Raw genomic sequence first — 25,130 nt, 5'->3', positions numbered from 1 at the left:
AAGGGTGAGCGCCGAGGCGCTTTGTCAGGAACTGCAGGAACAACAGCAACAGGGAGCGCAGGCGGAGCCTTACGCTTAGGGGCGAGCGGCGCAGTTGCGCGTTCGAGTCCCTGAGACCCCGAAGGGTCAGGAGGTTGCGCAGTGGCAGTCTCCGGCGCGTCAAGCGCGTCAGCAGCATTAGATGTAGATGGTTGAGGTGACAGCTCACATTGTCCCGAAGGACGACCATCCTCCGACGGGGATCGCGAACGATCCCAGGAGAGGTCAAGGGTGGTAGCAGGTAGATCAGGAGAACGGCGAGTCGTCTCCTCCGCAGAGGACTGTGGTGACGACGAGCCGTAGAGGCGCCTCCTAACCCCTTTGAAGGGGGAGGGAAGGCCTCTACGGCGAAGGGGAGGTCGAGCCTTCCGCCTTATACGCCCACGAGGGGCCGTGGGATCAGCAGGCTGACATATCAACAGGCCTCCGAAGAGGCGTCTCTACCATAGAACTCTCCCGAGAGGGAGTCTCAGCGGAAGGAGAGACTGTGGGACTAAGCTCCTCCCTCGAAGTATGTTCAGAGGGAGAGACAGAGCCTTCCGCTACCGCAGCCACAGGAACAGGAGTTTGGTCAGACCCACGGGATGTTTCCGACACAACAACGTCAACCACAGACAGAGGATCTATGTCCGCTGAGGTTGACGATTGTTCGGCAGCCGCACCCCGTTTGATCATACCAAACAAGACCTCCTTGGAGAGCGAACCCTGTAGCCCCAAGGAAGCCCAAAGCTGAAAAAGGTCATTGTTAGAAACAAATACCTCCTCTGGGGGGGGAGGTGCAGCCGCCTCGCTATGGTAGGCAACGACCTCTCCCTCGCCACGGGATTGGTTAATGACATCAACATTACGGTCTACGCTACCTCTCGCCGGCCTCTCGGAAGAAGCCGCCCGAGCGGGAGCTTCAGAGGAGGAATGGGCGGCAGAAGAGGAAGACCTAGGATTTTCTCTCTTCCGAGAAACCCCAGAAGGAGAAAGATCCCTCTTAGCCTTCTTCTTACGTCGCCGGGCAAACCTCTCCCACTGGGAGGTAGACCACTCCCTACACTCAATGCACAATTCGAACTATCACACCGTTGGCCCCTACACTGGGGGCATAAGGAGTGTGGATCCGTTTCCACGGCCGACATAAAGGTCCCGCAAGGGCAGCCGGGAAGTCCAGGGCAAGTACGCATTGTCAGTAGAGGCCAACTTCAAACATACTACAAAAGGGAGAAAGCAAAAACAGATTAATATGGCGGTCAAAGCGAGGGAGAGCACAGACAGGTCTGTTCTCTTCCCGAGCCAGAAGTAAAGTGGATCTTCACCGGTGTGTGTGAGGGGGGAGGGGTAGCTAGCTACCCCTCCCTACCCCCCGCTAACTAGCGGTGGGGTAGGAAACCCTCGTTTAAACTTTATGGCTCGTCATCAGCTGTCGCCAAAGTAATTACCCCATGTAAATTGCGTTGGTTTGTATTCAGTTACGGAACAACTAGGTCTTTCCAAGAGTGGAAGAGTGTCTGAGCTTGCCGACACCAATGGCCACTGCACCTCAATGCTTCAACATCGAGTTTGCCCACAAGTTCGAAACTTGGTGAGCCAGGAAACGAGGTGCTCGTGCCCGAGAGGAGGAAAGTTTCCATGACCTTCCTGGAGCTCTCTTTGGACAAATTCTCGGATCGCAACAGGATGCCCAGAGATCCAAGCCAGACCATTCTGGCTTAAGATCTCCGAAGACGAGAATGTCACCTGCGTGGGCGCGTAGGAAACCTACGACGATTGAAGCGTTGGCGTTGAAAAACGCTTGCGCGCAGGCGACGAATCGCGCGGGCGCGTAGGAGATTGCTGGCGCGTAAGGAGAGCCCAAGGGTGCCTGTGAGCGCCGGTGCGCTAACTTAGGTGTCCCTGGTTGATTGATTGATTTAAAGTTTTCAGGCATCCTGACATCTGAGGTCATTGACGCCGGTAACATTTAATTTATGTATACAAAAATAAAAGATAAAATAAAATAAAAAATAAAAGAGTATTCAATTAAAATCATAAAAGTTGAATGTAATAAAAGTTAAATATTTTTCAGAAGACCTGCTTCTGAAATAAATCTAAAAATGCCACTTGCATGGTAGGACACATCATTTCCAAGAATCTTGGCAAGGATGAACCTGCCACCCTCACCTCGAGCCTCAAACAAATATCTATTCCGCAAGTTGTTATAATTGGGGCATTCGATCAGCAAATGCCTTACTGTTAGAGGTACTAAGCAGTCATCACAATACGGTTGGTGTTGGCCCTTCAGCAGAAACTCGTGTGTCAACCGAGTGTGACCAATACGCAGACGACAAAGAGACGTCTCCCATTTTCGGGGCATCATATTATACCTCCAAGGAGATATGTCATTTGCTATCTCTCGCATTTTATTGCCATCTTGACTATCCCATTGCTGTTGCCATTTATTGCAAACCAAGTTCTTGATGACAGGTAAGAAATCATTACAGGCAATGGGATACCTTCTTGGCAGCAACTCGGATGCAGCCTCCTTAGCCAGTGAATCTGCCTTCTCATTCCCAGACACACCTACATGTGCTGGAACCCAACAAAATTGAACTGTTATACCTCTCCGTCCAATAATGAGAAGCCATTCTAAAATCTTTAAAACTAGAGGGTTATTAGAATTAAAAACTTCCATAGCTTGAAGGACACTCCTTGCATCACTAAAAATTGTAAAATTACCCTCCTTCTCCAATGCTATTTTCTCAATAGCGGTTAATATGCCATACAGTTCGGCAGTAAATATGGAAGCGGTCAGAGGAAGTGCACCTCTACAATTAAAACCATTACTATGTACTCCAAATCCAACGCCAGCATCAGATTTGGAGCCATCAGTATAGATAAAAGTTGATCCTCTATGTTCTTTAACATGTTCATTAAAAAGAGACCTGGCTTCTAGGTCTGACATATTCTTCTTATCTCCAATAAAATATTTACAAAAAGATATCTCTGGTAACTTCCATGGAGGCGTTGATGATACCTTGAATGGAAGTACCTTATTTCTAATTATATCCAGACTATTTAATAATCGTTTCACCCGAAAGCCATAGGGTTGAGGAGATTTTGGGTGCAACTCAAAGTATGATGCGTGTCTTACAAGGCTTGCAGTCTGAAAGGCTAGAGAATTAGGGAGTCTTTGCAATCTAAACCAATACCGAAGAATGGAAGACATTCGGTAAAGGTCTAGAGGTAACTCTCCAGCATCAACAAGGAGACTTGGGATAGGCGAGGTTTTAAAAGCTCCAGTAGACAATCTAATACCTGCATGATGTATCGAGTCTAATATTTTTAACCGGCTTGAGGTGGCTGAAGAATATACCTCACAACCATAACTAATTTTGGAAAAAATCAAGGCCTTGTATAATTTTAAAATAGTACTGCGGTCTGCCCCCCATGATGTATGGGATAATACTTTTAAGATATTCAGAGCTTCAACACATTTAGCTTTTAATGCTTTTAAGTGAGAAACCCATGTCAGCCTACAATCAAATATCAAACCTAAAAATTTAGCTTCTCTTGCACATGGTATCCGTTGACTTTTAATGTATATATCCGGGTCTGGATGTACTCCCCGGATACGACAAAAATGGACAATGGTAGTTTTACTTGTCGAGAACTTAAATCCATTCATGTCAGCCCACTGGATAATTTTATCAATAGAGAGTTGGATTTTTCTCTCAACCATTGCCATTTTAGTGCCAGCAAATGATATTGAGAGATCATCCACAAATAATGTTGAGAGAACATCCTGGGGAATGGCTGAGGATATCCCATTAATTGCTAGTGCAAAAAGGGTTACACTCAGCACACTACCCTGAGGAACTCCTTCTTCCTGGCACTTACTCTCTGATAGAGTTTCCCCCACTCTCACTTGAAAAACTCTACGTGAAAGAAATGCCTGAATAAATAGTGGCAGCTCTCCTCTCAATCCCAATTCATGAATGGTTTTAAGAATACCATATCTCCATGTGGTATCATATGCCTTTTCAAGGTCAAAAAATACTGTAACATGGTGCTGTTTGGAAGCAAAGGCTTCACAAATAGAAGACTCTAGTCGTATCAACACATCAGTCGTTGAGTGCATTTTTCGGAATCCACATTGAATCGGTGATAAAATACCTTTCTTTTCAAGGTACCACACCAGCCTTGCATTGACCATCTTCTCCATGATTTTACATAAACAAGATGTCAATGCAATTGGACGATAGTTTGCTGCTAAAAACTTGTCTTTACCGGGTTTTAAAAAGGCTAAAATAATGGCTAGTTCCCAAACACTTGGGTAACTATGATCATGCCATATTCTATTAATAATACTTAAAATAAATAGCTTTGTATTAAAATGTACATGTTTAATCATTGCATATGGAATTCCATCGGGTCCAGGGGCTGTATCATTGCAATGAGCAAGTGCGGAATCAAATTCTCTTTCAGTGAAAGGAGAATTATACGACTCTTCCCTTCTTGTTGCAAAATTTAAAATTTTCTTTTCTTCAGTGCTCCTATACTGGTGACCAGGGGCTCCTTCACACTTGCTGGATACATTTGAAAAGTGATTAGCCAGGGCATTGCTAACATCATTTGCTTTGGTTACATACTGGCCATTCACCTTCAACACTGGTGGTGGGTTGGGGGTGAATTTGCCAGCTATCTTTTTTACTTTCCTCCACACAGCAGATGGTGGTGTCCTACTGTTAATGGAGGAAACAAAAGACATCCATGACTGGCGCCTTGCTTCTTTCATGGCACGACGGAACTGTGCTCTACATTTCTTGTACATAATTAAATTCTCATCAGTTCTGCGTCTACGCAATCGTGTTAGAGATCTTCTTGTGGCTCTGTGGAGGGCAGTTAGTTCTGAAGACCACCACGGGACGGGTCGTCGTTTGAATAACCCTGTTGTTTTGGGAATTGAATTGACTCCAGCTGTATGGAGAGTTCCATTCAGTAAGTCTATGGCATCATCGATATTTTCAACTTGTCCTGCATCCCCCTCAATTTCGCTTAGTTCACGAAATTTATCCCAGTCTGCCTTGTCAAGATTCCATCGTGGCGATCCCTGTAAAGGTGGACCATTGTTGGTGTTTATAATGATTGGTGCGTGATCACTAGTATGCCAATCATCTAATGTTCTCCAATCAAAGTCGAGAAGGCAATTAGAGCTTACGATTGATAGGTCAATACATGACAAGGTACCTGTCTGGACATGAAAGTGTGTGGGCTCTCCTGTATTAAGGAGTCCCACATCTTCATTTTCCACAATTGATGTTATGATATTTCCCCTCGTGTTTGCTAAAACATCACCCCACAAAGGGTGTCTACCATTCAAATCTCCAAGTAAAAGGAAAGGTTGAGGGAGTTGTTGAATAACCTCCACTAAGTTGTCATACAAAATGTTATCATTTGGAGGCAAGTACAGAGAACAAATTGTATATTTTCGCCCTATGTCGATCTGTACAACCACTGCCTGCAGAGGTGTACGAATAGACAGAGAAACTTGGGGAACATCTCGACGAACGTATATGAGACTTCCGCCATGGCTCCCCACTTGGTGATCATATGGTGTCCTATAACTAATGTATTCGCGAGGGCAAGGGGTATTATGATCAAGTTTGCTCTCCTGTAGACAAATAATTATGGGGGAATGCTCATGAATAAGGAGCTTAAGTTCTTCATATTTGGCCCTTAAACCCTGACAATTCCATTGCAAAATGGAGGAAAAAACTATGGTTTATAATTTGGTAGACCCCTTGGATGGAGTCTTCCCATTAGCAGTGTTTGATCTAACACTATTTTTTGGTGGTTTTATTAAAGAGGGTCTTGATAGATTGGGTTTAGAATTTATGATTTTCTTTTTGTCTTTTTGATCTGATTGTTGAGGAAGTTGGTGGACCTCCACTTGAATTTCCGATTTATTTAAATTGACTTCCAGATCAGAAATATCAACTGACAAATCATCATACTTATTTGACGTCGTAATTTTGATATTTCTTATGGAGGGGGGCGAGAGAGATGGAGGTCTCTCTCTTTTCCGATTAGTAGGTTTTGAGCTACCAGGTTTTTGCACCTTCCCCAATACAGGTGCACCTGGTAACTTGGTGTCAGGTGGCATCTCCATCAAATCAGGCAAGGACATGGCCTGGGAGAGGTTAGTACTATTGCTGGTAATGGGGGACGAAGGCTGTACAGAAATGGGCAATGACCCATTTTTAATACGCTGTGGCAAAGCCTCAGAAGGCGATATGATTACCTTGTCATGCAGTACTTTATTATCAGAGGTTGTATTTCTTTTCTTAGGATTACTGGCAGTGCTATGTGGGGTTGCTGTCTCCTGTGGTAAATTTACCTTTGATTTTAAGGCCTTTGCATAGCTGGTTGATTTATTCAACAATCTTTTTGCATGTCCCACACTTATGTGTTCTAAACTTGATTTGTTTAGGGCAGCTTCCTCCAACTTATACAGTTCGCATCTCCTATCAGTTGATTTATGATTCAAATTGCAATTTGAACACCTGGCCTCAAGTGTACATTCTCCATGATAAGTTTTGGAGCAAATACCACACAATTTTCCATTTTTACAAACTTTGGATGGGTGTCCAAATTTAAAACAATTAAAACATTGCAGGGGCTTTTGTTTGAAAGGCCGAACTTTAATCCTTTCATTTTCAATAAAAATATGGAAAGGTACATCAGCATCCTGGAAAGTGAGTATAATCATTGAAGTTCCAGGAATCTTATGCACTTTCCATACATTTAATGGACACATAGAAAGTATCTCCTCCTCTGTAAATTCGTATAGGTCCTTATTAAAGACCACTCCCCTTCCATAACTAAAATTAAGATGAGGTTTCATTTCCAATGTAATTTCATCACTGCCTGTCTGTAAGTTAGACAGTATTGCAGACTGAGTCGAAGATTTGGCATGGATGAGATAACTGTTCTTCCCAAAACGAGATATATCTCCAGGTGCTATGGTTCCTACTTTTTTTTGGATAAACTTACATATCTTAAAATAATTCCCTATTATCCCTTTAGGTTCAGCTAAGAGCCACATTGGTGGTTTGGGTTTTCTCTGTGAAGGCATGGGTACATTTCTATCTTTTTCAAACCAATCAGCAGGTTTGTACACATCCAATTCCTTTGGGACCTTATCACAAAGAGCTCCCATGATGTTCAATTCGTAAATTTTGATACTACTAATATTACTTATGGCATTAAACGCCTCATCGTGACTTTCAAAAGATATCCAAGAGTCCCATTTTTCATCTCCAAGTCTCATTCTTATTTCCTTTATCAATCCATAGCACTCAAATGCTCTATATATATCATCATAATTTGTCTCTAATGGGATTTGGGAAACATGAAGGAATCGTAGTTTCCCTGTGTTACCCAAATTGCTAGATTTTTTAACATCAGTAGAGTGGTCCTTTTTAGTTCGAAGGTCGTCAACAGAGTTTTCCTTAATTACAGTACCAGAAGTCGTCAACAGTGCCGGGGGGGAGTCAGCAAATCCAGGGGATGGGGAGTCAGTATTTGAAGGGTCCATATTTAAGGATGGGATTTTCAGGTTTTTTGTTGTTTTGTTGGGGTACCTGCTTGAGAATTATAAGAAAGTATCATACGTTGGAAAGGAAATTTGCATTCTCCACTATCGGCACAATGAGAGTATATTTCCCCGATGGTCCACTCCATACCCTACCCGAAGGATAGCATCAAAACAGATATAGAGGCACAGGTGTAAGCTAAACCCGCCTGTTAGGACTGAGACCAAAGTAATATGGAATCATCCTCCCCATATCTGTAATGATGGGCTTCCGGCCAAAAGCCAAGAGTCCCACCTCAAGGATTGGATCCCCCTGGATTCCGATGACCCAACCCTTGAGAGTAGTTCCGCCAAAAAGGTCCAAACCATCTTTGGGATGGCTGAGATCATCCAATACTCTCATATATAGCTTTGAATGCGAATACCTCCCAACCGTGATCCCTTCTCCCATTCATCTAAGCAGGCAGTAATAACGAATGTGGAAATATCCACGCCATTTAAATAAAATAGAAAAAAAAATAGATAAATAAATAAATGAACAAATACAATAAATAAATATATATATATATGCATACATCTACATATATATATAACTAAGAAAAATAATAATCATAGAGATAGGACAGCAAGATGAAAGAAAGTTGATAAAATTAAGAGAAGGTCGAAGTAATATTAAGCAGAAGAAAAAGATGAAAGAGAGAAATTTAGATTCGAACTGGGGGAGCAATTTCCCGAAGTTCGAGAGCCCTCTTGCCCGTCACCAAGATTCAGCACGGGAATGAAATGCCGTGCTGAAGCTCAATGACTTCATCAAGGCATTCTCTCATTAAGAGGGTAGGTGTCCCTGGGCGGCGTGGTGAAGTGGAGGCGCTGCGAGTCCAGAAGAACCTGTGAGCGCCTGTGCGCTAGCGTAGGAACTTCTTGAACTGCGCGACGAGGCAGGAACCAGGAGATCGTAGGAGCGTAGTTGTGTGGCAAGGAGAAATGCGCAGCCAGACGTATGAGAGATCGTCGGCGAGGAGACGAAGGAATAACTCCTTGCCTGCGCCCAGATCCGAAGATCATGGGCGCGTGGGCGAACGAAGGCGCGTATGCGCATATCAGGAAGGGGGCGCAGATGCGCGCTGGCGAGCAGGTGCACGTGGAGTTCAGTGATGAAAAACCTCCCTGCTTGCGCCCAGATCCGGAGATCGTGGGCGCGAGGGCGAACGTTGGCGCACAATGCGCACATCAGGAAAGGGTGAGCAGATGTGCGCCGGCGAGCAGGTGATCGTGGGCATTCAGGAGACCGTAGGCGCGAATGGCGCGTAGCCGCACAAAAGGTCTCAGAAGAGTTGGCGATCAGGAGTTGATTCAGCAGAAGTCTGGTCCACAGCAGGAGACCTGCGCCCAGATCCGGAGATCGTGGGCGTGAGGGTGAACGTTGGCGCACATTGCGCACATCAGGAATATTTGCGAACTACTGCGCGCGAGCGCGCAGTAGAACGAGGTTGCACAGGTAAAAAAACCTGGCACCAAAGGGCTTACTCTCATGTGAGATAAGCCCTTAGCCCCGAAGGGACCGGTGCCCGTTTGGAAAACGAGGTGGAGGCGCCCACAGCGCTACTGCGTCCAGGAACGGAGAAGGAAGACAAGAAGATCTGGCAGGTGTCGAAGATCGCGAATGAACTGCTGACAGGTCTAGAGAAGCAGCTGCAACTGTCTGTTCTTGTCGAGGAGGATCCTCTGCGGCTGAAGATGAAGACGACCACGGACAGGAGCACCATCATCAGTCCTCCGAAGAGGAGTCTCTGTTAGTGAACTCCCCCGAGGGTGAGAGACACTCGCAGGAGAGACCGTTGGAGTCAGCTGCCCCCTCGAAGATGTTCGGAGGGGGGAACTGAGCCTTCAGCAACAACAGCAGGGGAGTCCTCCAAAGAGGAGTCTCTATGGTCCGGCCTTGCAACCGCTCAGCCCCTTGAGCATGGTTACAAAAGCGGTACCTCAGCACCAAGAGCATAACCGCCCGAGGACCAGAAAAAATAAAGGTAAGAGAAGAACACCCCCCTGAAGGGGAACAAACTCATACCTGGGAAGGGAACCTCCCTCGGAAGGGAAGAACCCACCCAAGGAGGCGAACCTCCTGAGCGTTCTATATGAACTAAGGAGCTGACAGTTGTCACGGGAGAACTTCTAGGAGAAGGGACACGCCCATGACGAAGTCGTAGAGGAGGCGGCAACGGAAGACTCCCCAGGCCCCAACAGGACAGCTCTGCTTCGTAGGCACATTAGGCAAACGAAAAACTAGATAGTAAACTGTGAAAATAAAAACAATTAGTTAACATTAATTCCCCCGGGAAAAGAACATAAGAATTACACACAGGAATGCGCCCTCCTCCCCCACTGACACTCACGGGAAGAGGGGGGAAGGCGGAGAACTGTAACAAAACAGAATTAAAACAATTATAAATATGTAATTCAACGAAGAATGTTACTAATAGTAAGAACGAATGAACCCCGAAGGGAAGCGTTCTACACAGAGGCTGAAAAGTTAACAAATACAATTAGATTTAAATAAAAAATAATTAAGACAAAATAAACGGAGAAGCAACTCAAAAGGAAGCTACCGTAATACGTAGTAGTAATAAAAGGGTGAACGAACTCAAGGAGAGAGAGAGAGACCGTAGTCAAACAAAACTCCCAAGTTCCCCACGCTGATAGACTAAGTTCCCCACGCTGATAGACCAAGTTCCCCGTAGGGAAGGAGGAACAGCGGAGAAACATATTACATAGTAAGTAAAGTCCAGCGATGACGATTCCCCACGGCGCCCGCCGAAGGGAGACCGAAGGACCAAGGGAGAGATCGCGACCCATGAAAAGTCACCGTCGTGGCCTGAGACCACACGGAGAAGTTGTCGTACAATGAGTGGACTTCCTACACACACACACAGCACAAACATTGAAAAGGAAACTTACTGTATTTCTATACTCAAATATATACATAAACATAAGAATGTTTACATATACTGTATATTAAGTATAAGAAAAGTAAGTAATTAGTAAGACAAAGCATTAATGGCTGCCATGCGAGGACGGGACAGAGACGTCTGTTCATTGTCCGAGCCAAAAGTGAAGTGAAGCAGTTCACCAGTGTGTGAGGGGGGAGGGGTAGCTAGCTACCACTCCCCTACCCCCTTGCTAACTAGCGCGGGGGTAATACACCCTCGTTAAATTCTAATGGCTCATCCTTTCAGAGTAAAACCCTATGTAAATAGCGTGGTTTGTATTTCGGTTACGGAACAAATCACATGAGGTTGGGCTGAAGATAAATAGAAGAAAGATGGAGATGAGAACATAAAAGGCAATGGAAGGAGAAAGGATTAATAAGGTAGAATCATTTGAATGCAGTATTTATTAACTATGATCTCTAATACAAGGTCTCTTAGAACTGGAGTTTAATGAAAGACTGGAAAAAGAAAATCAGACAATGGCTAGGTTAAGAAAAACTTGGAAACCAAATCGCCTGAAATTACACATAAAAATCAGGCTATGTCTCAGTTAAGTGAGATCGGTGTTACAGTATGGAAACAAGTCGAGGTATGACAATGAAACAATATCCAACAGATTTTGTAGATTTGAGATAAAAGCCCTCAGAAGAATATTGGGAGTGAAGAGTCAGGACAGGATTAGAAATGAAACTATAAGAGATTACCCGGGTGCCATATGTGGATGAGATCTTGGTAAGGGATAGATGGAGAAGGTTTGAGCATGCTCTTCGCACTCACCAAGAGAGATTAGTTTACCAAACTTTTAACTGGGCTCCACAAGGCACTGGAAGAGTTGGAAGACCCAGGCCTACAAGACTGAGGACTATGAAGCATTAATTAGATGATGAATGGAGAGGTAATGATTTAAAAGCTCAAGATAGAGACGACTGGGAAAATCTAACGAAGGCCATTCGTGTCAATAGGCATAGGAGGAGATGATGATGTGTGTTCAGGTTCAAGGAGCATTGCACATATATTAGAGAACTCTATGATTTAAATCCTTCCCAATGATAATTATTACCCCACTGAACCAGTGGTTCAAAGATTCCATAAAGAAAACTTGTTTCATACCTTAATCTTTCAGTGAAGTGATATACAGGTAGTGTACAGCTGCAAACTACATAACCCAATAATTGAGGGCTGATAAAACAGCCTCTAGAATTTGACACAATATAGCTGCTGGTACTCATCGTCCCTTAGTTTTATGAAATATATCAAACTGTGAAACACCCTGGGAATAACGTTTATTCAGTTTCTTAAAAACTTATCTTATTTTAACTTAAATTTTGACCCAATGCAGTAGTTTCATAGGTTGCAATACTTATACAGAGGCCATGAAAATATAGGAATTAGTAACATTTAATATCTAGACCAAATACAATAAAGTTTCTTAAGTTGCAATATTTATACAGAGGCCATGAAAATAAAGGAATTAGCAAATTCACACCTTTATTCTACTGAAAAATTCCAAGAGCATAATTCAGAATTTCTTCACTACTTTATTCTATCATTGATTCTTAATAGCTCAGATTTTTTAAAATAAATTTCCCTCAAGCATATTCCTGATCTTTAAGTCAATACTACATTTTCAAATTTTTAGAATAAAACGGATCAGGATACAGTACACAGTTGTTCACAACTTAGTTATCGATAACTAACAGTGCATTGTTTATTCAGCTATCAAAAGTGAGAGTTTCTTGGCTCCTCATATATTAACTATCAGAAAATTTCATCAGAATAGTATTTATAATTAGCTCAACCCTTTACGCTTAGATACAAAATTGGAATTCTAATACAGTAATGAAATATGACAAATTCGGAGATAATTTGTATTTTTCCTAACCATACAAATCTTAGCTATTTACATGGGGTATTATTTTCGGCGTAGCTGAAATGACGAGCCATTAGATTTTTAACAAGGGTTAACTACCCTCTCGCTAGTTAGCGAGGGGGTAGGGGAGGGGTAGCTAGCTACCCCTCCCCCTCACACACCGGTGAACTGATTCACTTCGCTTAGAGGTAGGACTTCACGGGGGACAGGGCTGGCAGGCAAATATGTGTAAATAGCTAAGGTTTGTATGGTTAGGAAAAATACAAATTATCTCCAAATTTGTCATTTGTTCCGTAACCGAAATACAAACCACGCTATTTACATGGGGTGACTTAACCCTTGGGTAGGGTGGAAAGTCCCAGCCTTACTGGCTTTGGCTTTGCCCGGGGACTCAGAATCTGAGTGATCAGCACTTGAGAAAAAGTCCCTGCACCTCGCAAATTCCTTGCTCCCAAAGGAACGTGCGGTCTACATGAGCTTGTGTGTGAAGGAAAGAAGTGTGACTCGTCCTAGGAAGTTGACCTTAAGTCCTTTAGATGGAAATCTAGGTTAGGACGTTCCCAATACCACCTCGTCAGGGTATGGGGGACGCGACAGTATTATACTAATACTAGGAGCACAAGGAAGCATGGTTTACCTGCAGTGGTTTAAGGTCAGCTATGCAGAGAACCCAGGATGCTGCTTTCCCCAAGAGAAGGGAGGATGAAGAAAAGAGTAAGGGCCAGACATACTTTTTCATTCATGCAGTCTAAAACCGGGTAACAATGCCCTCAACCTTCTGCTACCTGTCCATTAAGGAGCCTGAGGTTAGACCAACTGTTGTGCAGCCACCACAGGGCCGGTAGAGAACGTATCGAGGCTCCTGTGGGTCGCGTCCTGCAGGTAGTGGGCTGTGAAGGTCGTTTGACGCTTCCAGACCCAAGCTTGTAGCACCTGCGTCACAGAGAGTTTCTCTTGAATGCCAGGGATGTTGCGATGCCTCTGACATCGTGTGCTCTAGGGCGACGTGACGGAGGAGGGTCTGGATTCAGGGAATGATGGATGACCCTTCGAATCCAAGCTGAAATGGTATTCTTGGAGACCCTCCTCTTCGTCCTTCCCGTGCTCACAAACAGGGCTTGCACGCGAGGACGGACTGCAGCTGTTCTTTTAAGATAATGCCTCAGACTCCTTACTGGGAATAGTAGGAGGTGGTCTGGGTCATCTGTTACAGAACAAAGACTCGAAACCCTGAAGGAGTCGAACCGTGGGTCCGGAACCCCAGGATTTTGAGTCTTGGCAACAAACTCAGTGACGAACTAGAACGTTACCTCCCCCCATCCCCTTGAATGAGCGACGTCGTACGAGAGACCATGAAGTTCACCGACACGCTTGGCAGAAGCTAGAACGAGCAGGAACACCATCTTCCAAGTCAGGTGATGATCAGAAGCCTGGTGTAATGGTTCGAACGGAGGTCTCTTAAGAGCCCTGAGAACCCGAACCACGTTCCATGGAGGACGTCTCACTTCCGACTGAGGGCAGGTAAGTTCGTAGCTTCGTATGAGCAAGGTTAAGTTCCAGCGAAGAAGAAATGTGCAATCTTTTCAGCCTGAAGGCCAGGCTTAAGGCTGAGCGATAGCCTTTCACCGCCGAGACCGAAAGGTGCATTTCCTCCCGCAGATAAACAAGAAACTCCGCTATTACTGGAATAGTGGCATCGAGGGGAGATACACCCCTCCCACGACACCAACCACAGAAGACTCTCCACTTCGCCTGGTAGACCCCTGCAGAGGACTTTTGCAGGTGTCGAGACATCCTCTCCGCAACTTGTTGCGAAAAGCCCCTCTCTGTGAGGAGATGCTGGTTAGTCTCCAGGCGTGAAGCCGAAGCGAAGCTATGGCTTTGTGGAAGATGTTGCAGTGTGGTTGCTTGAGTAGCTCGTGTCGTGGGGGAAGTTCTCTCGGGAGTTCCGTCAGGAGCTGCAGAAGGTCCGGGAACCACTCTGCATGATGCCATAGCGGAGCTATCAAGGTCATCGACAGGTTGACCGATAGTCTGGTCTTGTTGAGCACCCTTCTCATCAGACAGAACGGTGGGAAGGCGTAGACGTCGATGTTGTCCCACCGTTGTTGGAAGGCTCTGCCACAACAACGTCGACAATAGACAGAGGATCTACCTCTGCTATTACCGGCGACTGTTTGACAGCTGCACCCAAATGGATCAGGTCAAACAGGGCTTCCCTGGAGGGTGAGCCCTTAAGCCCCAAGGAAGCCCAAAGCTGCAAAAGATCATTGTTAGACACAGAATCATCAACATCAAAATCCTCCCCCGGAGGTGGAGGAGGAGGAGCTGCCTCGCTATGGGAGGCAACTCCCTCTCCCGAACCCCGAGGTTGGTCAACAACAGAAAGGCCTACGCTACCACTCGACGGCCCCTCACGAGAGACCGATCGAGTGGGAGCTTCGGAGGAGGTTCGGGCAACGGAAGAAGAGTCTTTAGAACCTTCCTTCTTCAAGGCAGCCCTTGAGGGAGAAAGATCACGCTTAGACTTCTTCTTACGCCGCCGGGAAAACCTCTCCCACTGGGAGGTAGACCACTCCCTGCACTCACTACAAGTTTTATTCCTTTCACACCGTTGACCTCGGCAGTATGGACATAAGGAGTGAGGGTCGGTCTCGACCGCCGACATGAACGTTCCACAAGGGCAGTCGGGAAGTCCAGGGCACTTCCGCATGATGGATGGAGACCAACTTCCAAGCACACAAGCTGTAAGAAAAAGCAAACATATTAAGGCTGTCAAAAATGCGAGGGTGAGACAGACAGGTCTGATCATCACCCGAGCCAAAAGTGAAGTGAATCAGTTCAACGGTGTGTGAGGGGGGAGGGGTAGCTAGCTACCCCTCCCCTACCCCCTCGCTAACTAGCGAGAGGGTAGTTAACCCTCGTTAAAAATCTAATGTCTCGTCATTTCAGCTACGCCGTAAGTAATACCCCATGTAAATAGCGTGGTTTGTATTTCGGTTACAGAACAATTTGTTATTTTCACACTCTCCTTATGGTCATATTGCTTCTCTCTCATAGCTTGGCTTATCCTTTATTTGAGCTAACTTTTAAAAAAAAAACACTTTGACATTGCATAGTTGCATAAAAAATATAACCCATATGAGGGCGTCGTTCGTCAACACATATTTTGTTTTCTGTGGGACGTCTGCAACTATCATCAAGCTGGCAAATGTATCCATCGCCTGACATGATGTAGCCTTGTGGTGCAAAATAGTAGCAGTAACAACCCCACAGCATTATAAGTGGTGAGGTGGCAATCATCGGCATGCGAGAAGATACTGTGGTAACCATTCCACTCATCAAAGGCAGTCTTTGAGGTGTGGAGTGGTACACAACGTGCTTGATGAAACGGGGATTGGATATACATTAGTGGGTCCCACGAGTAGCTGAAGATCCACTGTCTGTCAGGGCTTGCCCAACCTTTTGGAGCAAACCACCATTTTGCGACATCAGGAAATGGGCTGTCAATGGATGGGAATTGGAATGGGAGTGCGGTGGACAACTAGAGTGGTGTCGTGATCTACCATGAAGTGCGTCGGAGGGCCAGACATCATCGGGAGCAGCTGATGTTCACATATGTTAATGGTCCTGGACTGATAATATTTAAGAAGCCACTGCTCCATTTTCTCATGGTTACCCTCATCAACAGCGAATGTTAGTAATGTAGGTTTGAGTGGTGGTTGCTGGCGTCATGGACACCAACATGCGGGTAGTAGTCCAGAGTTGGTGGTTGTGATGAGGTTGAGCACTCGATGTGTGAACTGTCAGGTGGTGAAATCTCATCAATCATAGGAAATCAGTTGATTATGTGGAGGGCAACAAAAGGCTGCTTAGAAAGATGATTTGACTAGAAGAATCCATGAAACACACACCTTGTCTGGTCGTGAGACGCAAGACCAGGGCTCCTACGATATCAAAGCCCTTATTGCCGATTGCTTGCGGTGGTCATCTTCATTATGAATGGGATACATGTCTAGTTTAGGGAGGAGTTTCGTGCCAGCTGGGCACAATTGGCAACCAGTATCAGCCATTGCAAAGTAATTAGTTGGGAGGGGGGACCTATTGAGGTCGGTTGGTAGGTTGAGCGCCAAGGAATCGAATGGATCAGCTCCCCGAGATGGTGACCGATGGTTGAGGGTCTGAAGCCCACCTCTCCCATGCATGGCAGATTTCATAATATTCGTGAGGGTCTAGGTTGATCGTGTCTAGACCAAAGGTTTGCAGGCTGTCAAAGGAGCATACGTTTTCAAATATGGAGTCTTGGGTTTGAGGTGAATATGGTGCTGTATGGGGCAGCTGTTGCTTCCGCTGTGACTTGTAACATAAGCTCTCAAAGTGGTGGGGTACACCATATTTGGTATGTGTGGTTGAAGGCTGCACAGTGGGCCATTCGTTCAAGTCTACTTTGGCCTGCCACAGTATGCACATAGGGCTGGCAAGGTGGTGACCCATCGGATGTTGCTGTTTGTCCTTTTTGTAGCTAGAACTAGCCACACTGTCGCCCTTGAGGCAAGAGTGAGTAGAACGTTTACCACTCTCCTTCGCCTCGATCAATCGGAGAGCATCCTCCAAGGCTTCATCCTGGTTCAATTCACTGAGAACGGCCAAGGGAATGGCGTCATCCTCCAGACCACGAATAATGGTATCACGTACGGGGATGTCTCCATAGTCCATGGTTTGTTGTCATCCCAAGCATTCAACGTTAAAATTGCAGACCCTCGCTTGCCCATGTAATCAAGCAGTGCGTACACATACAGGCTCATCCCTGTCTAGTAGCATTTGCTGTAGGCAAATACATGCAACCATGATATTCTCTTGGCGCACTGCAAGTGTTTTGATGTTGGCTAGGAGCGTGGCTTCATAAGTCCCAATCAGTATGCCATATGTGTATGTTAGATCCTTGACCAGGCCATCATCATAGCATTCCAGTAGTTGGAAGATAATGGCTTCGCCCGTGAGTTGTGTAGCCGCTTTGCATTCGTCTCATCGCTGTGTGAAGTACATACGTCCATTCCTCACTTGCGCCAGCAGCGGTGACTAGTGGACGTTCGACTTTTTCTGGCTTTGCTTGGCGTGCTGAGGAGTTTGCATATCGAGCCAGTGGGTGGGCTGTCCGTTCGGGGGAGGTCGATGAGTCTGGTGAAGACATCTGGGGTGTTGTCATTCGGCCACGTGCTGGTACAACTGGGTGCTAGACAGGGTTGAGTCACCATAATTGACTATCTTATGTGATCATCAAAAAGTATAAAACTACCTTTCTTCAGAACAACTTTACTCTCTCCAGAAAATGACCATCACATCAGAAATAATATGAGATGGTGAAATAACATTAAGGCAGTGAGAGTCGTGCAAACAGAAGATAATATCCTAGGATCTCTCGTAGAGGTGCCTGCGAGGAACAAGTTTCTTCAGTGATGAAAAGTAGCTGAGAAGACCGTGACCTGGTACTTTCATCTTGGATACCAATGCTTTTACAACCTCCTTAAGTCTGTTGATGCGATTTTCTGATGGAAATACTCTCTGCTTCCTTGTCTATCAGCATGCCCAAGTACTTCAACCTCTGCTTGGGTATGAGATTTGAAATTCCATTTACAACGATCCCCAGTTCGTGGCAAACTACAAGAATCCCATCTTGATCTTTTTGCAACTGCTTTTCAAGGAGGCCAGGATCAAACAATCATTGATATACTTCAACAGATGCATTCCCGGTGAGTGGGCCCAAGTTGCTATCAAGATGAATATCCACATGAACACCTGAGGAACTGTACACAGTCAGAAGCACAGTCTTGTACAAGTACCCTGTACAATAGAGTGGGAAGTGGAGGTACTTTCGAGAGAACTAATGAACAGGCACTTGAAAGTACTCGTCTTTCAAGTATGGTACTAAACTGAAAGCATGAAGTCTCTCTGTGTGACAGATGACAACACAACATTGTGTTCACATCCTGAACTTACTTTGACGAACAAAATTGTTCAGAGGAGAGAGGTCTACGACCAACCTCCAGTCCCCAGTTGACTCCTTCCCCAGGAAGACCAGGCTGTAGAAGCCCCAAGCCTTAAATCTAGAATAACTTTGAGTGCTTTCTTTTCTAACATTCCTTCCACCTCTGTTCGCAAAGTTAGGGGTATTGGCAATGTTGGACGATTAAACTGGAAACATCAGAAAATGAGATGGGGGAGGTGATGGTCCTGAAAGGTTAGTAAGTAACTATCTTGAAAGACATTCACTACCTCTACCTCAGCCTCATGTCTCTGCCAAGTCACCTACTGGTGAGACAAGCATCCCCTTACTCTTGGCAGCGGAAGAGGGAAAACGCCAGCATTAGTTTTTCCCAAAAGAGGTCAAGAGTGGTGCCAACCTGGGGAATCCAACTGGCCGCAGGGCCTTTCCTTGATCCCAATCCTGCTGGCTTGGCTGAACCTAATGTTTTGGTTACTGATCCTTTCTAAGGGCTGGTATCCCTGATGGAGACAGCAAGCTGGATTAGGATATCGTGTGAAGCAGACCTCCAAGATTACACAACTCCTAGGAAGGAGAGACATGGCACCCCACAACGATAAGTTCCTCAGCATCAATGCCACCTCCCGCATAACTTGCTTTGAGTAACTGGAAACCAAGACATCAAGTATCTTCAAACCCCAGTTAGCCTACTGGTTTGATGACCGGCGAGCCAGGAAAGACACAGCTTTCTCACTGGACAGTACGAGACTCTTGTACTTCTCCAAAGATTCAAGGGTTGATAGACCCGTTGACTTTGCAGAGTATGTTACTGTTCCTGACCACAGGTTACGCCAGAAAACAGTATGGAGGGAGCCATGGCCACCGACTCAGAAGCTGTAGGGGACGTGCCTTTCGTCTTGAGAGTACACACTGACAAGTAAATCTGCAGAGAGGCTGATGCAGTATTCTCTGACATATAGAACCTACATTGCCTAGAGAATAGAGGGGGTAGGATCTTATTTGACCGACTGGACTCAAGAGAGAGTTCTCAAACCCACATATCTGATCATCAACTCGAACCAGGACCAAATCAACATCCAAACAAGGCAACTCCAAAGAAGGCCTCAAGCCTTGAGGGAGTACTGAAGTGCTGATCAATGACCAAGGTTCTCCTTGAAGGAGGTACCAAGGTTACCTCCTCCACTCCATTGCAACCATGGATGAGGTTAAGGACCTACATAAAGGAATTCTCCGATTCGGGGTAGTTTGCTTCCGTAGCAACCGGACCAGGGCCCAGTATCCTCGGGACATCCACAGACCATGAGCAACCCCACACCCAAAGAGGTAGCGGTACAGCCACAGCAATGTGGGGGAAGATTCCATTGGCCCCCAACTCATGGTCTTCCCTTGCCAAGGGGTGCCATCCTCTCAACCAGCTTGAACGAATTCTCACTTGAAGAGGGAGGAATAAAAGTCAGCCGTCTTTGAAGGACGGGATATGGAGAGCGCCAAAGCTGCTCTATCAACCTGGGAATAAAAAGTGTGCAGGGCCGCACACTCCTGTCCCAGCTGGCTACCCTGGGACAGGAACCAAGGCCCCATGGGTCAATGGGTCATAGCACGAGGCAGGGTACAGGTCCTGGCCGCGTGCATCGGAAGCAACACGGGTGATGTACGACCCCCTGAAAGAGGGGCGATGTCGAAAGAAGCCCTCTTCTTAAGACTACGGCTAGCCTTCCTGGTTTTTTTCCTCTTCACCATCTGAGAAGAATGCAGTAGTCAGAATCTGAGTCGAAGGACTTAGTGGAGGGGGAGTCATCATCCGAGAAGAATAGTCATTACCTGGGTCGAAGGACTTAGTGGAGGAGGAGTCATCATCTGAAAAGAATAGTCAGAATCCTAGTCAAAGTAATTAGTGGAGGAGGAGTCAGAGGACGAGAAGATAGAACAGCGTATACATTTCTTCCTTTTCCTGGCTCTGACCCCAGGCTCTGGAAGTAGAGAAATCAAGGTTTGAGCGACCATCACTCCTTTGGGGGTGAGAAACCATGAGTGTTGCTCAAACAGGAATTACAACACTGGAACACTGTCATGGGGGAGAGGGAAGGCACAGATATAGAGGGGATAGGAGGGTTCCAGGCCCCTGATCCCCAAGCACAAGGGTCGGGGTGACTGGCTCAGAAGGAATAGGTAACATTGGGGGCATGGCCCAGTCCAGGAGCAGGGTAACTGCAGGAACAGAGGCAGCAAGCATTTTTGGGCCAGGGACCGACTTGTGCCCATAACCAGGCTCGACACCTCCTGGTTACACACCCAAAACCAAGCTTAACACCTAGTTCCAGCACCATTTCAGACGATGTAAATATAACTCTCCGTTTAGGCTTAGAGTGGGCATCACTGGAGTCCCTGACACAGGCTATCACCACACCATTCACTAAAGGCATCACCAGGATCAAAGGGGCACTGGCATTGGGAAAACTGGAGGAGAAGTTGCCTTAGCTACAAGCTCTCACAACTAAGTCATGGAGGGCTTCCCTGAAAGACCTAAGGAATCCCAAGATTTCCTTAGGTCAAATTCATCATCAGCAGTCTGTGCGAAAACAGGTTAAATAGTTTCCAGTTTCCGAAAAAGAGCGGCACTGGGAAGCACAACATGTACCCAAAACCTGAAAAGCCCCGCAAATGCAGATCCGAGCCAAGGCTTCTTGCTTCTGATACATACAGACTACAGTACTTCCCCGGGGGGAGTGTATGCAAAGGATCCGCAGCAAAAGAATTACCTAACTTCCCTGTCAGGGTGTACATCTGCCATTGTACAGGAGCCCACGACCTGGAATTAGCGCATGGGATCATTGCAAACAGTCTTACCTTCTACAAGACAAACAGAGGGAGCATGGATCTACTGCCAGTTTACTTACGAACAGGTTGCAAAGTCCACCCTTCCCCCAGCATCCACAGATCTCTTGCTTAACTCCCATTTCACAACCTTCACTTTCTGCAGAAAAAAATGTTGAGTTCAATTAAGAGCTGACAGTACATCAGTACTCATTAATGGCTGAATCAAAAGTGAAGCTTAAAGACAGATGAAGGGGATGAGGCTCTTCACCCCCACCCTCCACCGGCTGTTTAACCACTCAAGGCAATTCGCATGACAATCTCCACTAGCATCAAAGAAAATCTCCCTATTAAGGGCCAATGGCTTGTATAACGGGTAGGAAAAAACCTCTTCTCTATTCCTTCAACACCTAACTAAAAGAAACAAGGGGCCCCTGTAACCACTAGATTGTGCTTGCATTCTACAGTATAACATGAGCATAGTTCAACAACAGCAAATAATTTGAAGTAATGCATGCTAGCTGTGAAATCTAGAACAAGATAATTCTCAATTATTCAGTCATTCATTACTTCCGAACAACGTTATTTTAACATCTGCAATAAAATTCAAAGGGAAAAACTAAATCATTTGAGGAACCACTACTAAGTAAAAGTGAATCCTGCGAGCATCCATGAGCACGAACACATATCCTGAGATTATTCTGCACAACAATGCCAACAGGTATTACTCTATACACTATGTGTTACCCTAAATACCTAAGAATATGCAAGACAAAACAGATCTTGTAGAGCCTGCAGTGCATAGGATTTCCTTGTGTGATTGGACCAAGAAAAGACCTATGCACTAGGATATCCTTGTGTGATTGGACCAAGAAAAGACCTATGCACTAGGATATCCTTGTGTGATTGGACCAAAAAAACAGACCTTAACGTAAAGTAAGTAATAATGGCAGTTTCAGACAGATTCACAATTTGAAATATAATAAATCTAAAGAAAAAATCTATTTATCCCATAAATACCAACTAGCTATTTTAAATTAGGTCAGTAACCACTCATGTCTTCGTTATCCTACTCAGGACGAAAGATTTGTATTCCTTATCAATGCTACTTTTTTATCAATTTAAATGTCTATCATCTAAATTCTAATATGGTTACTGTACATTTTGTATCTAGCTTCAGAAATCAAGATTCAAAGTGACATGGTTACCAAATACAGAATTTCAATTCGATATATTTTACCTACCGTAGATGATCAGAGTTTGATCATTGAAATAAGAAATAGCTTTTGTCGAAAGTTGATCTAAAGAGAAACAAATATCAAATGGGTAGACGGTTATCCAATACACAAGAAGACCACACTGGCATTCACTATAATGGAGACATTAGTAACTATTTAATTAAAAGCTAAAATACTAAATGAAAGTTTGTTTAAAAATTCTACATCACAGGAGTTAAGAGTGAAGAGAACAATAGTTGCCACGATAATGGCAGGGTAGCAAATAAACTTATCAAGATTTTCCAGCCATCAATAGAACTTCTGCGGCCCGTTTATACAATGAAATTCATTTAAATAATAACTACCTCAGTACACTAACCTGTTGTCCCTCATCGGTATTATTTAAGGGGCTCAGCTCGCCCATCTCGTTCCCAAATACGAAAATCACCTTTATAGTAGGCCAAATGTAAATCTCATTGAACTGGATACCATATTCTTATACATAAAGTACTTCATTCAAATGTCTCTTAACATCACATTCTTGCACAATTGCAATGATTGGTACCTGACACTTACCAAAGCCAAACCATTACTGACTTTGAAGATGCGCAGAAAACGTGCGCAGTTGCACCTTTGTTTCTCCAAGGACTACAAAAGCCATATTCAGATGTATTTCATGGACTGCCGGAAGTATGCCTTTTTACCCCAACAGATGGCGCTGTTCCCAGTATCTGGCAAATATATATATATATATATATATATATATATATATATATATATATATATATATATATATATATATATATATATATATATATATATATATATATATATATATATATATATATTAATCATACATAGAAAATATGCAGTGCGACACGAAAAATACCTAAGAATGTGAAACGATAAACTGAATGTGTAGGCTAGGTCTTGAAGTGAGTATTGTTCCCCTGCGTGATAGGATCAGATGTAAAGGAACAAATCATCATCATCTCCCCCTACGCCTATTGGCGCAAAGGGCATCGGTTAAATTTCGTCAGTCATCTCTATCTCCAGCTTTTAATTCAATACTTCTCCATTCATCATCTACTTAACGCTCCACAGTCCTCAGCCATGTAGGCCTGGGTCATCCAACTCTTCTAGTAGCATGGTGGAGCCCAGTAAAAGTTAATAAATGTTATTTAGATCAGATTTAAAAAAGAAAATATGTTGCATGGTGATGCTAGAAAAGCTCAGAGATGTTTTCTGATTGAAAATGCCCGAAACTAGAACATATTTTTTTTAGTTCTGCGTAAATTTCTCATATATCATGAGTATTCTAATGGGAAAACAACTTTTCTGAAGTAGACCTACTCCAAAAATTGAGTGTTAACCTATATTTTGTGAAGCTTTTAATGACGTATTAGCCTACTTTTATTTTCAAAGACATAATTTTCAGTTATTTTTTCCCTAATCAAGAAAGGCAGGCTAAATAAACACAGAAGAAAATTGTAAAAATCTTTATTTGCTAAGATGTAATATCAAATGTTAATTTTCTATATAACAAACCACACCAGGAAAATTATATTTCAGTTGTTTTAAACACGCCCACATCAATACCGCGTTCCTAACCTTTTACAGAAAGTTTACATTTTTTTACCCTAAACAGCTTAATTACCTCTTTCAGTAGTTGATAAGCTGCAAAGATCGGTTGCTCCTTACACGAAAATATTACAGAGTCTCCATACCAAATTGAAAAAGTACGTATGTTCATATATAAAACATTAAATCATCTACGTAATTTCTCCTGCGTAATTATATCTCTCTATTAATGCATAAATTCAGTACAGAGCTTGGCGTCTTCACAACGAAGTTAATACTTGCAGGGACTGTCCGTATTATGGATAATATTGTTTATATCCTACACAATATTCCATCTAGAAGAGAGTCAACCATATTTTGACGAGATGAAATATTCGCGTATAACAGATACTCCATCTGAAATACCACATGTGCGAATCTCGTCTAATTGCCATCCTGTCATTAACGAATAACTAACATTTTTAATTTCTTAACTACATGCTATGTTATCTTACATGGCTATTAACGGAATAATTAAAAACTATCATATTCTATAACATTATTTTATAAGTTAGTCCGATGTCTTTTCATTCATATCTTTGCAAAGTCAATCCTTAAATGGTCACTGACAAGTCATACGAAGATGGCATACACAAATTATCTCAAGATGATACAGGTCATGGTTACAAATCTAATAATGCTTAAAAGGAGTGATAATTTTGGTACCCTTGAGACGCTTAAAGATAAAGGCTGGACATTTCCTTTGGAAATAACTAATGGTTTCCGTAGAGACAAAAACTACATCAACCCAAAGCTTTTAGGGAACATTTTCATTCAGACCATAATGAAATTTCTCTCCCTCGTCCTTGAGAACACTATCTTCCTGTTCCAACAGAATTAGGACAATCGAATAAGGTAACCCCATACAATTTCACTTGTGGTGGCCGATGTGGTAAGGTCCCCGACTGGTGAACGCCAGACTGGGGATAGTCCCGCTCAAACTCGTTAGTTTCTTTGGTCGCTGCAACCTCACCATCCTTGTGAGCTAAGGGGGGTTTGGGGGAGCCTATAGGTCTAT

General features: G+C 44.3%; 1 long non-coding RNA gene across 1 annotated transcript in view; it reads right to left on the bottom strand.

Annotated features, from left to right (window-relative positions):
- LOC137625835 (uncharacterized) overlaps positions 1 to 23,067 on the bottom strand; it is a 52,387-nt gene extending 29,320 nt beyond the window's left edge. The window contains exons 1-2 of the long non-coding RNA XR_011040917.1: positions 22,872 to 23,067; positions 11,698 to 11,857 (exon numbers count right to left, since the gene is read on the bottom strand). This is a non-coding gene — a long non-coding RNA (uncharacterized lncRNA). The remainder of the gene's footprint in view (positions 1 to 11,697; positions 11,858 to 22,871) is intronic.
- Positions 23,068 to 25,130: the final 2,063 nt, after the last annotated feature.

Source organism: Palaemon carinicauda, chromosome 33, assembly GCF_036898095.1.
Source record: "Palaemon carinicauda isolate YSFRI2023 chromosome 33, ASM3689809v2, whole genome shotgun sequence".
Taxonomy (NCBI): Eukaryota; Metazoa; Arthropoda; class Malacostraca; order Decapoda; family Palaemonidae; genus Palaemon; species Palaemon carinicauda.
Note: the sequence above shows the minus strand (reverse complement) of the source record. Positions and strands in the feature narration are given on the sequence as shown.